At 45.2% G+C, this 16,738-nt stretch overlaps 1 long non-coding RNA gene across 2 annotated transcripts in view; it reads left to right on the forward strand.

The window, feature by feature from the left end:
* Positions 1 to 16,738, forward strand: part of LOC130844104 (uncharacterized) — a 64,907-nt gene that overhangs the window by 7,960 nt on the left and 40,209 nt on the right. For both annotated transcript variants that reach the window (XR_009051179.1, XR_009051180.1), the window contains one exon: positions 4,214 to 4,332. This is a non-coding gene — a long non-coding RNA (uncharacterized LOC130844104). The remainder of the gene's footprint in view (positions 1 to 4,213; positions 4,333 to 16,738) is intronic.

Below are 16,738 nucleotides of genomic sequence, written 5' to 3' on the forward strand. Positions count from 1 at the left end.
AGCAGAGCTCTACCAAGACTTACTATGTGCCAGAAATGTGATGGTTTCTGCAGGAAATACAAAGATGAACAAGATAACCCACACCCCGCCCTCAAGGATCATTCCTTCTGTCTCAGAGTCCGCATTATCTGGCTGCATGGTGTTGGTATCTGGTTCTCAGTGTTGATACCTGCCTAGCCCAGGGATGCGTGTTTCTGTTCTGTGGTGGGTTTTTTGCAGCAAGCTTACCCTCCCCTCCTCCCTTCTCTGCCTCCCTTTCCCTATGATGAAGGCGGTGCTCACAGTGACAGCATTCCAGGTGAAGCGCCTGACCTCACAATTTCCTGTTGCCTCATCTCTCCTGACCGAAAAGTTGTCACCACCTGGCTCTCGTTATCATACAGCACTGTGTCATTCCCGGGAGGTTGCGATTCCTTCCCCCGACTACAACGTCCTATTCCTTCACCCTTCTTCTTGCCTCCCATTGAACCTCTTACACATTCTCTTGCTACCCACTCCTTTGATTAGACAGCCCAGAATGCTTGTGCTGACTTTTGTCCTTTTTTTTTTTTTTTTTTTTTTGGCCATCCCATGTGGCTTGTGGGATCTTAATCCCTGACCAGGGATCAAACTCGGGCCTTCAGCAGTGGAATTGTGGAGTCCTAACCACTGAGCCACCAGGGAATTCCCCTGACCTTTGTCTTATGGACAGTGAATCATGTCAATAATGTTCTTATTGGAGCCTCAATATGAAGCCCCCCTCGTATTCATTGTCCCTCTGCTGTGCTCACTTTGCTAACCCTTCCCTGGTTAGGTCAAATGTTTAGCAAAATATTATTGAGCATCTGCTCTGTGCCATGCAGATCAGTAAAGAGCTGGGATATCCAGATCTCATTTTAAAAACTGCTTTCGTTACCGAGTCCAAGCTCATGCTGCTAGCCACATGACAGACCAATAAATGGAGCGATGAGTTGTTGCAGCAAGAAAGAGTGACTTTATTTGGGAAGCCAACAGACCAAGAAGGTGGTGCACTAGTGTGCCAAAGACCCATCACACCGATGCTTTCCATGCCTTCCATGGCATGGCTTCTAACAAAATCAGAACTTTGTGTTCTTTACATAAATGGGCTTAGTGGGACATAAACAAAGTGGGGGCAGGACCTGGAACCTAGAAATGATACATATTCTCTAATCTGGGATGGGCACCAAGAGGGTGGCCCCAGCTTCTGACAACAGGAGAAAGTCCTGCTAGACAGGCAGAACTTGCTTCATCACTCAGCAACTATTCTGTTCCTGTTCTGTGCCAGCCCAGTCAGGCAAGTGCTAGCAGAGGCACATAGAACATACTGTGGAGCATCAGAGAAGCAATTATACTCCACCCCTGGGAAAGCAGGTAGTCAGGAAAGGCTTCAAGGAGGAGGTGACTTTTTTTTTTTTTAGTGGGATCTTAGTTCCCTGACCAGATATCGAACCCAGGCCCTCAGCAGTGAAAGCATAGCATCTTAACCACTGGACTGCCAGGGAATTCCCCGAGAAGGTGACTTTTGAGCAAGAGAAAATATCAAGAACATACAGGGACAGGCAGTTGAAGTGGCAACCCAGGAAGTTGGCAGCATCTGGGGGGAGAGAACTCATATTTATGAAGCCCTACCTCCATGCCAGGCAGTAAGCAGGGACTTGTCATAGGTTGTGTTGCCCAGGAAGCTGACTCTGAGATGGAGGTTAGCATGTGGGAACTTTGTCAGGGAGTGCTTTTAAGATCAAGATCTGTGAAGGACATCGGATTGGACAGAGGAGAAGTTGGTCTGTGATGTGGTCTCGAGGCAGGAGCTAGATAGGCCCCAGGCTGAGCAGCTGGAGTTGTCCCCTGTGGACAGATACTCCAAAATAGCAGGAGGGAGGAGAAGCTGACCCTGCCCAGATAAGAGATGAAAGATCACATATGCCTCTTCTCCAAGGCAAGGAGATACGTGTGCAGAAAGGCTCCTTGGTGGTCAAAAGGGGAGTGATGTCAACCCACCCATAAGCCTCTTTGCTGGAATCCACCTTGCCTAAGGGATGCTCACACACACACACACACACACACGGGAGGACCCTGAGATGAACCAAATATGGACTCAGAACCAGGCAAAGCAAGATGATTGGCCAAAGGAAACCTGGAAGAAATGCCCCATGTAAGTGATTCAAATCACCACGAGGGCACAACTCTCTCTCTGAACCCGCCTGTGTGTCCATCCACACATACCATTTTTCCTCCTAATAAATACTCGTTTCACTACTTTCCATCTTTGTGGGAATTTATTTCTACACAGCTGACGGGCCAGGGCCTTGTCACTGGCCACTGGTCCCTGGTGGTCTAGTGGCTAGCATTCAGCACTCTCACCATGGCCTGACTTCAATCTCTATCAGGGAACCGAAATCCTGCTTCAAGCCGCTGCAGGCTGAGGCCATCCGAGATCAGTCCTAAGAGAGCCTCCCTGCCTGCACAGGGGACTCTGAAGACCATAGAGGTTGAACAACCTCTCCATAGTCACACAACCTGTACATCTCAGAGAAGAAATTTGAATCTGGTTCTGATTCCAAAGTTCATTTTCCCTCTAGGGCATGCACTCTCAATTCTTGAGCTGGAGTGGACATCACCTCCAAGAAAGTGAAGACAGCTCTTGAAGGAGCCAAAACAATCTTTGATGTTACAGTGGTTTGTGGCTCTCCAAAGGACCACAGAACATGGAAAATATATACTGTGTCTGTGTTATTCAAATTTCACGGGGGAACTTCCCTGGTGGTCCAATGGTTAAGAATATGCCTTCCAGTGCAGGGGATGCAGGTTCAATCCCTGGTCAGGGAACTTAAGATACCACATGCTGCGCGGCAACTAAGCCTGTGTGCTCTAGAGCTCGCATGCAGCAACTAGAGAGAAGGCTGAGCACCGCAATGAAGATCCACGTGCTGCAACTAAGACCTGATGCAGCCAAATAAGCAAATATTAAAAAAAAAACAAAAACCAAAACCAACAAATTTCATGGGGAGGGATAATTAGGGGGAAAAGGTATCTAAAAAGGCTGGGGGTGGGAAACAGTAGTGACCGATTGTGAAACATTACTCTAGGGATTACTTAGGTGGGGTTAAGAGGTAGGTCATAGCGGACGTCCCTGGTGGTACAGTGATTAAGAATCCATCTGCCAATGCAAGGGACACGGGTTCAATCCCTGGTCCGGGAAGATCCCACATGCTGTGGAACAACTAAGCCCCTGCACCACTACTACTGAGCCTGAGCTCTAGAGCCCAAGAGCCACAACTACTGGATCCTGTGCACCAAAACTCCTGAAGCCCACTTGCCTAGGCCCATGCACTGCAACAAGAGAAGCCACCACACTGAGAAGCCCATACAAATGAAGAGTAGCCCCCGCTCGCCGCAACTAGAGAAAGCCCATGTGCAGCAACGAAGACTCAACACAGCAAAAAACAAAAACAACAAAAAAACACATTGATACTAAATTATGGAGGGATTAGAGAATGTCAGGGTCCATAGCAGATGGCAGTTCATTGAAACAAAGGGAATGAGAAGGAAAAAGTCTGACCCAACCACTGACAGTAGGGTGGAAAGAAGAGGACAGTTTGCAAGAGATTAAGAAGGCAGAATCATGGACTTCCCTGGTGGCATAGTGGTTAAGACTTGCGCTCGTAATGCAGGGGGCCCGGGTTCAATCCCTGGTCAGGGAACTAGATCCCATATACATGCTGCAACCAAGAGTTCACCTGCTGCAACTAAGGAGACCACCTGCCACAACTGAGACCCTGCACAACCAAATAAGTAAATTTAAAGAAAAAAAGAAGGTAGAATCAGTATGATTCATAAACTAACCCAGTAAGGAGGCCAAATGTGATCATGAGCCTTGGTTACTGGGAAGATAATGGTCTCACCATCAGAGCAAACCTAGTTTTCCAAAAATCCATTTCCTTTCTCTTATAAAGATGCCAGTCATTGGATTTAGGGCTCACCATAAATCCATGATGATTTTATCTAGAGATTCTTAACTAATTAATTCTTCAGACTCTATTTCCAAATCAAGTCTTATTCTGAGTTTCCACTGGACATGCATTTTGGCAGGATGCTATTCAACTCACTGACTGGGTTTAGAGAAATTCCATGGTGAGTAGTAGAAGAGAAATAGTACATTTTGTTTTTAGGGAAAGGCTTTCTTTAATAAGATAGAGACTTGATATTTTCCCAGGCGGGGGCAAGGATACAAGGAGAAGAAACTGAAGAGTCAAGAGGGGATGCCTAAGGGTGGAAGAGAAACAAGAGCACAAAGAGAGGACCAGGCTTGTCCAAGGACATTTCACCTGCAAGGTCAGTTGTAAATGAAAGAGAAAGGGTAAAGACATGAAGTGTGTGAGGTTGAAGGGATTCTTCAGCTGGTCAGTAAATTGCATGGGTGGTTATCTATCAAGGTCCATGGAGAGAGAAAGGATTAGATGTGTTAATAAGAAAAGCTGAGGCTTGGGACATTGCCTTGGAGTATGTGACAACGTATGACTATAGTTTGAGTAGCAGTGAGGACCCGGCTGAAGTTCTGGGAAAGCCATTCTTTGAAAAAGAACTTCGCTGAGTAATGACATTTACAAAACAAACCTGCGGTGCTTGATCAAACACGGAACTTTGGAAGGCATCTCGGATAGGGTTTTTTTCTTTAAAATTACTCATCTAATGAAAGAAAGCAAAACCAAAGCATGATATTCATTAAATCAGAAGAAGAAAAAAATCACCACACCATTTAGCATTCATTTGGTTTCATGTTCAGTGCAAAAATATTTCTAACAAATCCAGTCCTGTGTTCAAATGATTTCTAGATCTATAAATTTGGGGATAAGGTTTGCGATTTACAATGAAAGAAAGAAATCCTGGAGAGTTGAGAGGAGCAGTCGTGTTCTCTGTGAACCTGATGGTGTCATTTCTCGATGGTCCTGCCATTGATCTGGAGGAGACAGGGCAAAGAAAATCATAGAGCTACCTGCAAAACGATGCGTATCAAACCGAATGTGACAACTGTCTGTTGTGAGTAGCATCAATATTTTCTCTGGAGCTGCTGCAAATCAGAGTAGTGATGTTATCCATTCATAAACAGATGTAAGACTTTGTCAGAATCTCTGCAATGAGAGTCCATGCTCCAGCTACAGGGGGAATCAGAAGGGAGAAAATGGTGGGGTCCTATATTCAGTATCTCAGATTCAGACAACCCTCCCTTCCCTGCCCCAAGCTCCGCTGTCCAGCCAGGAGAGCATAGAGAACTATTAGACCCAAGGAAGAAGGAGCAAGGAAGTCAGAGTTAACTCAGCCTAGTGATCGCAGAAGCCCTATGACAGCTCTTGCCTTGATAGAATAGTGGTTGCCAGCATGCTTGGCTCCAGAGGTTCCATTGCTCTAGCTAGGCGAGTCCCGTCCTCAGACCTTTGAACTAAAGAGTGTCTTTTTGCCTTTAGTCCAGTGTCTTAGCATCCCATTGACCTTACCCAGCAGGCCTTTGCTTTTTGGTATGAATGCTTAACCACCGCTGGCCTGCCCAAATGACTTGGGACTGTAACTCTCAGACTCTATCATTGGATGCTGGTCCACGCCTCATTTCTCCATCTGGAAGATCCAGAGAACAGGAACAGCCAGTATCCCAAGTATGTTGAAAGATTTAGATTAAGGCAACCCACATACGATATGATTAAAGAGCACTGTGGAAATGTCAAATGCTATAAATATGGATAATATAATGATAACTGAGAAGCAGCTTGGTTAATTGAAGCCAGTCCCCAGAGCTCTCCTGTAATTATGGTGTGATTGTGTCTGGCATGCCCTGAAGCATGGCAAGGACATCTTATGCAAACAGGCAAGTCAAATAATTTGCATCCCACTAATTTCGGAGATACAGCTTAAACCCAGGAGATGATGAGACGCATTCTTAACAGTTTTGATAAGTCAAGAGAATTTCTTGACCCGAGCACTGTGTCTGTCGTTACGGCATGTAACCTTATCACCAACTGGCAGTTCTGAAAGAGACTAGATCCTCTGCAGTTCCCCGGGGCCCTCTGTAAGTCCATCTGAGTGTAAAATGCTCGGAAACGTTTTCCCCCAACCTGAATAGACAGGAAAGAAAAATGAAAAATCAGGGATGAGGGATATACACTTTTTAGGTCAGTAACTTCTAAATCAATAACTAGGACTCCAGTGTTTACAATCATGATATCAGCTTTTGGTGAAGTATTAATAGACATCCCCATTCTCCATTTAGCTCTTGAAGTTTGCCATGTCCCCCAAGAAGACAATTATGTTCTTACTTTGACAGACTAAAACCTCTAGAGCACTGAATCCTTGTAGATTTATTTATTTTTAAGAAAATATGGAACAAGTATGAGTGGAGTTGGTGTTAAAATAGGTACCTACTCTGCAGTCTGCTTCCAGGTCTCTTTCACAGACACGGGCAAATGCAGAACAGCATTTTGAGGGCTTCTCTCCAGATAATCTCAACTTTCAAATCTTGAACACTAGCCCACCACTCTCCCCACATCTTTATCTTTTTTTGTTTTTTAAGATTTATTTATTTATTTATTCAGTAGTTGTGGCTCACGGGCTTAGCTGCTCCGTGGCATGTGGGATCTTCCTGGACCAGGGATCAAATCCATGTCCCCTGCATTGACAGGAGGATCCTTAACCACTGCGCCACCAGGGAAGTCCCCTCACCCCACATCTTTAAACTGCTCTTCCACTTGCCTCCCAGCCATCTCCCTCTGAGTGATCCACTGACCCCTTCTACTCATCATGTCCAAAACTGAGCTCAGTTTTCCCCCCAACCCCCATTCCACTGAGCCAGAACTTCCTCCCGTATTCTCAGCTCAGTGAATGGCACTACCCAGAAGACAGAGCCAGAAATTTTGATATTATCTTTGATTCCTTCTTCTTTTTCAGTCTCTATTTCCAATCGACCAGGGTCTTGCCAGTTCTAATTCCTAGCTGGCCTTGCATCCATCCCTACCTTAACCCAGGCTATGATCCTTCCTTGCCTAGATTGCTGTCCTAGCTTCTAGTCTCTGCCTCGGTTCCTGTCCCCCGTCAGACTTGATCATGTCATGTCCCTGCTTTGAATCCTTCAGTGGTATCCCCTTGACGTGACAATGAGGTCTAAACTCCTTCACGTGGCCTCTGAGGTCTTTGTCTTCTCTAACTTTGTCTCTAACTACTCCTTACCTCACAAGAACCTTCTCTTCATTCCTGAAATAGGCCACCCTCTCTACCTTAAGCCCCAATGGCCCGTAAGCGCCAAGAGGACAGGAACCATGTTTGTCTCAATTGTCATCACTTCTCCAGGGCCCGACGCAGTGCCTGGCCCACCATATGCGCCCGTGCTCTGTGGGTCTGTAGTGCTAGTCCAGTTTCCCTCATAACTGCTCACTTAAAGGGTGTATACCCTTTTCAATCCCCATATTCCTATCTGGAGCTCCTGTCACACCAAGTCACTCTATTCTTGCAAGATTGTATTTACTACACTATGTCATGGTCCCAAACCCACATTATTACCAGTGAAATGTGCATTATTATGAGGTTGTATGTGTCATTCATATAATCTTTCAAATAGTTTTCTCGTGTGTCAGTTTCCTGTATACGTTGAACCTGTCTTCCACAGTAACTGGTTTCACAAGTCTTCTGGGTTTTTGTCCCTTTCTTTCTTCCTTTCTTTCTTTCCCTTTCTTTCTTTCTTTCTTTCTTTCTTTCTTTCTTTCTTTCTTTCTTTCTTTCTTTCTTTCTTTCTTTCTTTCTTTCTTATTACTACTGATTTATTTATTTATTTATTTTTGGCCTTGCCTTGCAACTTTTGGGATCTTAGTTCCCTGAGTCCTCGGCAGTGAAAGCACAGAGTCCTAACTGCCCGCCCCCACCCGCTTTGTTAAACAAATTTTTTTTTAAATATTTTTTTATTTTTTGGCCACCCATGTGGCATGTGGGATCTTAGTTCCCCGACCAGGGAATAAACCCACCTCCCCTGCATTGGAAGCACAGAATCTTAACCACTGGACCACCGGGGAAGTCCCTAAACAAGTTTGCTTTAGATGCCAATGTCTTCAAGGTACAGAAGGACCAAGATGATGGCGTGGAGATGGTAAAGTTGGATGGAATGGATCTCAAGAGAGGTCCTCTTCTCTGGGATCCTTCAGGACTCTTCTCTTGCCAGCCCCAGATAAACACAAACACCTCTCTCTTTCATTCTCCATCGTGGGCCACTGAGCATCACTATGGCAACCGGTACTGTGTTATGCAAAGTCAGATGTGCCCTGAATACCACTCACAATCCTTCTCACTCATTCCTTGTTGCTGTCCTGTCCCAATCTGACCACACCTGGGTATTGCATGCAATTCTGGAGCCACATATGCAGATAGTTTGAGACAGGCTGAAGCATGCTCAGAGGCTTAGCTACTCACACCCTGCCTTCTGAAGAATTCTTGAAAGAACATTTGATATTTAGTCTGAAGAACATGAGAGCTGATTTCGGAAGTCTGATTGTCCTTCTGGAGGTTCCAAGGGCTAGAACTTGGACTTGCTGACGTGAGTGGCAGAGAGCAGGACTTAAGTGTCAGGGTAAGGGGGAACCATATTAGAGCTCTCCAAAAGTAGAATGGGTTTTGTCAGGACAGAGTTCCTTTTAATGGCCCTGAGTACATCCAAGTTTAATCTTCAATAGGTGGCTGAACTAGGGTTTGGATATTCCTTGTAATCAGGAGAGCCTATTTTGTGTTGTAGCTCTCAAATGTATTGAGACATTTATTCATTATTTTATGTACAGGGGATACACTCATTATGATTGAAACTGGGTTTCTGTGTGGGGGTAAGAGGATGCAAATGTGAAAAGATCATTACTCTGTGCTGTCACAAGTGCTGCACTAAAAGGGTGTGTAAGATGTCACACAGGAGGAATGAGCACTGCTGGGGAAGGGTGAGAAGATTTTAGTAAAGGAGGTAGGCTTTAAGCTGACACTTATAGAATTCGGCCAATGTGTTCATATAGAAGAAGCAGCATATGCAAAAGTACAGAAGAATAAATGTACCTGGTGTATAGACCCCAATGCGTACAAATGGAAAGAAGCTTTTAAAAAAAAATTTTATTGGGGACTTCCCTGGTGGTCCAGTGGTTAAGACTCCACGCTTCCACTGCAGGGGACACGGGTTCCATCCCTGCTCAGGGAACTAAGATCCCACATGCCATGTGATAAGGCCAAAAAGAAAAAAAAAAGAAGTGGTTTAAGACCAGATTTTGAATGACCCTAATGCCTTATGGTTGTCATGGGACAACAAAGAAGAGAATGAAATGATTAAGTTGGTGCTGGTAGGAAGCCGGGCTGTGTTGCGTGAGACGGTATGGACTTCAGAGTGACTGAGGCTGGGAGAATTCTGAATTGGGCCACTGGAGCTGGGAATAGGGAAGATGAGATGGAGCAGATAATTACTTCAGGGGCAGAATTGACAAAATAGAGATGGGGGATTATGAGGAAGCAAGATCAATGGAATATGACTCGGAAATTTCAGTCTGGAGCAACTGAATGGGGGAAGAATACCCTGCAGGTGATCAAGAGTTTCATTTTGATCCTATCAACTTGGAGGTACACATGGAACATGCATGTGATCCTCAGAGCCTAGAGCCCTGGAGAGAGAGGGGGGCAGGTAATAAAGGCAGGAGTCAGCATGGTATAGATGCTCTCTACCCTGGATTCCTCCCTTCCTTTTCCCTGGAAAATAGAACCCCCTTTTTTTCTGAGAACAGCTCCTCCCAACCCATGAGGTTCTCACTAGAGCTTCCAAGTTGAGCACCTCCCCTAGTTACTATGGCTTGATCCAGAGGTAGGATCAAGGCAGGCTAATAGGGGACTTCTCTGGTGGTGCAGTGGTTAAGAATCTGCCCGTCAACACAGAGGACATGGGTTCAATCCCTGGTCCAGGAACATCCCACATGCCTCAGAGCAACTAAGCCCGTGCACCAAAACTACTGAGCCCACGCTCTGCAACTACTGGAGCCCATACGTCTAGAGCCCATGCTCCGCAAGAAGAGAAGCCACCACACTGAGAAGCCCGCACACCGCAACCAAGAGCAGCCCTCGCTTGCTGCAACTAGAGAAAGCCTTTGTGCAGCAATGAAGACCCAATGCAGCCTAAATAAATAAATATTAAAAAAAGAAAAAGACAGTCTAACATATTGATAATTCCTTCTTGGGGATTTTTTTTTTAATTTAAAGAAAATTTCCAACATATATATAAGTAGACAGAATAGCGTAATGAACCTGCATGTACCTAATACCCAGCTTCATCAATGACCAATTCATGGCCAATCTTGTTTAAGCTCTATTTCTATCTGTTTCCTCTCCTTCCATATATTTTGAAGCAAATACCAGATACCTGAGATTTTATTCTCTGGTATTAGAAGGTGTAGGATATAAACAAAAGACAGGAAGTTTTGTAATCATGTTTCTAGCATATTGAGGAAGCCATTTTCATATAAGACAGGATGACAGTGGCAAAAAAAAGAAAAATAGGGAGAGTCTTGGCATCTTTTGAGTCTGTGGTTTCTGATGGTCCAGAGGCCTTCCCACATTTTGGTCGTTCAATCTATGGATTCTGTGAGTCAAAAATCTCCTTTCCTGCCTTAACCAGGAAGTGGGGTGCGTTTCTGTCCCTTACAACCAAGCATCATAATTAAGACACATCAGCATTGCCCTGAGGATTAAAGCCCCACCAGAGAGGGTGTCCTCTCCTGTAAAAGCAGCTTCCCTCCACCCCTGAATGTCCAAATCCTTCAGCACAAAGGCCACCTCTTAATGACAGCCTCCCTAATCCCAGGAGCAGAAAGTCACCTCTCCCATCTCTGAATCATAGGATACTTTAAGCATCCTCATTTCATAACCTATATTCTCTTTTGATCTATAGCTATTTGGGTGGGTGTATTTGCTTTCTGCTACAAACTGTAAGCCCCCTGAAAACAGGAACTATATCAGTAGTTTTTTATTCCCCATCTCACCCGTCCACATCGCTCACAGTGTAAATTCTTAGTATATCTGCTGACAATGAGAAAAATGTTTAATTTTGTTAAACAAAGATTCAGTACCATTTAAAGCTTGAGAGAAATGGATGGAAAGAGATTTAGGACCATTTCTCTGGAGTCTTTTCCAGTCACATGTATGCAGTAGATAAGGAGTTCATAGTCATTTAGAAATATAGTCCTAATAAAATCAAGAAAACAGCATTACAGTTACATAACACTAATTTAATGAAAACAGAAAGGCTACCAACTTGAAGTCACAACTCTTGCCATTTTCAACAGCCCTCCCCATAATAAAAATGTATTCTTTTCTTTCATCTAAAAACAAAATACCATATTTTATACAACTACTTCTCAAACTTTAGTGTGTACTGGACTCACCTGGTGATCCTGTGTAAAGGTGTATTCTGTTTCAGCAGGTCTGGCCAAGATCTGAAATGGCATATGTCTTTCCTCCTCCTTTTCTTTCTTTCCTTCTTTCCTTCTTCCTTTTCTTTCTTTCTTTCTTTCTTTCTTTCTTTTTCTTTCTTTCTTTCTTTCTTTCTTTCTTTCTTTCTTTCTTTCTTTCTTTCTTTCTTTCTTTCTTTCTTTCCTTCCTTCCTTCCTTCCTTCCTTCCTTCTTTCTTTCTTTCCTTCTTTCTTTCTTTCTTTCTTTCTTTCCTTCAGTATAGTTGATCTACAATATTGTATTATTTCCAGTGTACAACATAGTGATTCAATGTTTTTATAGATTATAGTCCATTTAAAGTTATTATAAGATGTTGCCTATATTCCCTGTGCCGTACTGAAGTGATGCATTTCTAACGCCCATGCTGCTGGTTCACGGAGGACACTTCGACTATTAAGGATGTATATCAGTGGTTCCCAGACATGGCCACCCACTGAAACCACCGGGGAGCTTCAAATATTCCTGGTGCCTGTGTCTCACCCCAGATACTGTGACTTAACCCATCTGGTGTGTGGCCTGGGCTGTGGAAATGTTAAAAGATCCTCAAGTAATTTGAATGTACAGACAAGTTTGGGAACCAGTTGCTCTATTCAAAATATAATTAGATTGAAAAATAGCCGGATCTGCGTCCCACCTCTGCTACTTTCTGGCTAACTGGGTTATCTTGGGCAAATTAGTTTGTTTCCCCGAGCTTCAGTTTTCTCATCTCTAACATAGAGGGGATTAAGCCTCTTTGAACTCTCTCACAGAACAAACTAGAAAAGGCATGGGGAAATTTTTGTAACCTCTAAAGTTGTGTATGAATATGAGGAATTCCTTGAGAAGGAGTCTGGATCAGAGCTCTCCAAAAGACAGCCACTCACCACGTATGACTATTGAGTGCTTGAAATGTGGCTAGTGCCACATGTTGAAAATATTTTAGATATATTGAATCCAGTAAAATATATTATTAAAATTAATTTCACCTGGTTCTTTTTTCTTTTGTAACATGATTATTAGAAAATTTAGATTTAATGTATGTGGCTCATATTATATTTCTATGGAACAGTGCTGACCTGGACACTTAAAAGAAATGGTAGGTGACAAAAAATAAACTTTACATTACAAAATGCTAACCTAGGAATTCGAAGTTCCTAAGTGCAAAGCAAATAAGTACTTAAAAGAGTGTCTTAGGAACCTCCCTGGTGGTGCAGTGGTTGAGAATCTGCCTGCCAGTTCAGGGGATGTGGGTTTGATCCCTGGTCCGGGAAGATCCCACATGCTGCAGAGCAACGAAGCCCGTGCGCCACAACTACTGAGCCTGAACTCTAGAGCCCATGAGCCACAGGTACTGAGCCCACAAAACACAACTACGGAAGCCCATGTGCTGCAACTCTAAAGCCCAAGCACCTAAAGCCCATGCTCCACAACAAGAGAAGCCACCGCACCGAGAAGCCCGTGCACGGCAACAAAGAGAAGCCCCCACTCGCCACAACTAGAGAATGCCCGCACGCAGCATTCCCGAAGATCCATCGCAGTCAAAAAAATAAGAGTGTCTTGAGGGGACTTCCCTGGTGGCGCCGTGGTTAAAAACCCACCTGCCAAGGCAGGGCACATGGGTTTGAGCTCTGCTCTGGCCCACATGCCGGAGCAACGAAGCCCGTGAGCCATACTACTGAGCCTGCACTCTAGATCCTGCGAGCCACCGCTACTGAGCCCGTGTGCCACAACTACTGAAGCCCGAGCACCTAGAAGCCTGTGCTCCACAGCAAGAGAAGCCACCGCAGTGAGAAGCCCAAGCACTGCAATGAAGAATAGTCCCTGCTCGCCGCAACTAGGGAAGCCTGCACACAGCAACAAAGACCCTACGCAGCCAATTCAAAAAAAAAAGTGTCTTGGGATGAATGAGCTATTTCTATGTCTTGCTTAGGCTTCCTGGCCAGAGCCCAGAGCAGGAGAGGGTTCTGCCCTAGGTTCAGGATGTGATGTGAGCGGCACTGCCCCTAGGGCCACGTGACCTGGCGAATTCCATGGTGTGAGAGGATCTCATGGCAGGTAAGGAGACCGTGTGAGGTAGAAGAGTCCAGCACAGCCCCCTAGGGTTCAGGAACAAGGCCAAGCTATCCATAGGAGAGAACGAGTCTCCATTTGAAAAGCAGATCCTCACATATTCCTGGGTCCCAGTTGAGACCGTGTGACTGAGGTGAGTCATTGAAGGACCAGTAGGTTCTGAGTGGTGGCAAACCCACCAAGTTCTTAGGCGGGGCTGGGCACAAAAGCAGCGCACAGTGGGAACAGAGCATTTGAGGTTAGGCCTGAACAGCTCTGGAGTGCACGAGTGAACTCTGCAAACAGACATCTACGAAGTCATCCACTTCTGTGGCACTGTTACTGTTGTCCAAGCTCACTCTGCTCACCACATGACAGGCCAATAAATCAGAGAAGAGGTGTTGAGGCAAGAAATATGACTTTATTCGGAAAGCTGGCAGACCAAGAAGGTGGCAGACTCGTGTCTCCAAAAACCCATCTTATCAGGGTCTGGATGCCAATTTCTTTTACAGAATCACAGCCGGAATTAAAGTAAAAAGGCAGAATAGAGAGGGAGAGGTGGAGAGGAAGTGAAGTAAAAAGGGTCATCAATCTTGCAAAACATCTCCTGGAATGGCCAGCCTAGGGAGGGGCTGTGTTCATTTCTTCTTTCTTGCAGCCATTCACAGGTGGACAGGGTTCCCTAGGCAGGCCATTATATATGATTATAATAACAAAAGCAACAAAAAGCGAAGGCTAAAGTCAAAGAAACAGACCCAACACGGAGTCAGAGTTGACTCTTGGGACTTCACTGGTGGCACAGTGGTTAAGAATCCACCTACCAATGCAGGGGACATGGATTTGATCCCTGGCCTGGGAAGATCCCACATGCCATAAGTGCCACAACCACTGAGCCCATGTGCTGCAACTGTTGATACCTGCGTGCCTAGAGCCCATGCTCTACAACAAGAGAAGCTGCTGCAATGAGAAGCCCACGCACCACAACGAAGAGTAGCCCCTGCTTGCCACAAATAAAGCCCACGCACAACAATGAAGACCCAACACAGCCAAATAAATAAATAATTTTTTTTTTAATGGCTCTTCCCTGTTATACTACCAAGGCACCAGCTCACACATGGCCTCCTGGAGAAGGTTCCCTGTGACTAGCAGATGGAGGAAGGAAAAACCGATGCCTAGGACCTGCATGAATCAGTCACCTCAATATGTTGGTTCTAGCCAAAAATAGACCACTGCCCCAAAAGGGACACTCACGGGTGGTCCTGAAAACAGCACTAAGGGAAGAGAGAGTGTCTCAGGGGACAGAGCTTCCATAAAGGACATCTGGTCATCAGATGCACATGGAGAGAGAAGTAGCCTAACATAATACAATTGTCATCTGGGGGGAAAAGAAAAGTAGATTTACTAAAGAAAAAAAACGGACTTGCCATGTGGTGCTGCTTGCCTGTTCCAGCTTGTGGTTATGACTTTTAAAGTGAACCAGTCATCCAGATTCTAGACTTGCCTCCAGTGACATTCAGGTCACCAGAAGCAAGGACAAGGAAAGCCACGAGGTGGGTTCAACTAGGATTGGAGTTTTGCCAGCTAAATATGTATGACAGAGGGAGAAAGGAGCAAGGGAAGTGAAAATACACACACACACACACACACACACACACACACACACACACACACACACACACGAGGGTGAGTCAAAATTTATCTGCACTCTAGCTGTGGAATTTATTTTAATTAACTTTTAGAAAAGACAAACACATCATTTTTACATAACCTTCTTGCTTTTCAATACACTTTGTCCATCTGTCAACAAGCTGTCATATTCCCTCATTAAAAAATGTTTTAGGCTGAGCTGTGAGCCACGAATGTGCCACTGTCTTCACTTCTTCATCAGAAGTGAATCTTCGTCCTCGTAGGGCTGCTTTCAGGGGACCAGACAGGTGAAAGTCTGATGGAGCAAGATCAGGACTATAGGGAGGATGCTTAACACCTCAAAACAAAGTTTTTGCAGAGTGTCGACAGTGTGGGCAGAAGTGTGTGGACGTGCACACCCTCAGACCACAGAAACCAATCACTGCACGCTGCTCTTCTTTCATGCAAATCACAAGCAGGGCATCCATTTTTGCTTGCACTGCAGTTGCAAATGAACTGATGTAACACGTTCACACCCGCACAGCAGTGACTGGGGAGACAGTAGCCTTGAACAGAAAGTGCTGATAAGACAGTGCAGCCAACAGAAGTTTAATATAACCAGAGTGCGGATAATTTTTTACTCACCCTCCTGTGTGTGTGTGTGTGTGTGTGTGTGTGTGTGTGTGTGTGTGTGTCTGGCTGTGTTGGGTCTTCATTGCTGCATGCAGGCTTTCTCTAGTTGTGACAAGCAGGGGCTACTCCTTGTTGCAAGTGTGTGGGCTTCTCATTGCGGTGGCTTCTCTTGTGCCCTAGAGCACACAGGCGTCAGTATTTTTGGCATGTGGGCTCAGTAGTCGTGGTGCACGGGCTGAGTTGCTCTGCTGCATGTGGAATCTTCCCGGACCAGGGATCAAACCCATGTCCCCTGCATTGGCAGGTGGATTCTTAACCACTGCGCCACCAGGGAAGTCCCAGAAATGAAGATATTTTAAAAAATGGACTGTAACGATGACATACCAAGACACAAGGGAGGTGAAAGGCAACAGAGGGAAGAGAATCGAGGGATTCAGGTCAAAGAATTTTTTTTTTTAAACTTTTGGCCATGCTGCATGGCAAACGGGATCTTAGCTTCCCAGCCAGGGATTAACCCTCACCCCCTGCAGCGAAGTACAGAGTCTTAACCACTGGACCACCAGGAAAGTCCCAGCTCAAAGAATTATTAAAGTCGGGTATTAGAGAAAGTAAGCTGGAAGGAGAGCAAGATACTTGAAATTATGTCAGGAGACCTGGGTCTGGAGGGTAATGATGGGAAGAGGGGGGCTGTGCTGGTTTGGAGGTAAGGAGCTTAAGGAATTGAAAGGCCAATACATTGAATAGTTAGATACTGGATCCCCCAAGGATTAAGACAGGAGTGAGGGTGGAGAGGAAGACACAGAGCCAGGAGCCCAGGTCCTTCATGAATATGGGAGGAATGACCCAGAAGGCAGTGGGCAGGTCAGATTCTTGGATGGGATGACATAGAAGGAGCTGGGTGTTGGGGGTTGGGAGGGGTGTGGAGAGGCAGGAGAAAAGCCTCATAAGAGACAAC

Source organism: Hippopotamus amphibius, chromosome 2 (genome assembly GCF_030028045.1).
Source record: "Hippopotamus amphibius kiboko isolate mHipAmp2 chromosome 2, mHipAmp2.hap2, whole genome shotgun sequence".
NCBI lineage: Eukaryota > Metazoa > Chordata > Mammalia > Artiodactyla > Hippopotamidae > Hippopotamus > Hippopotamus amphibius.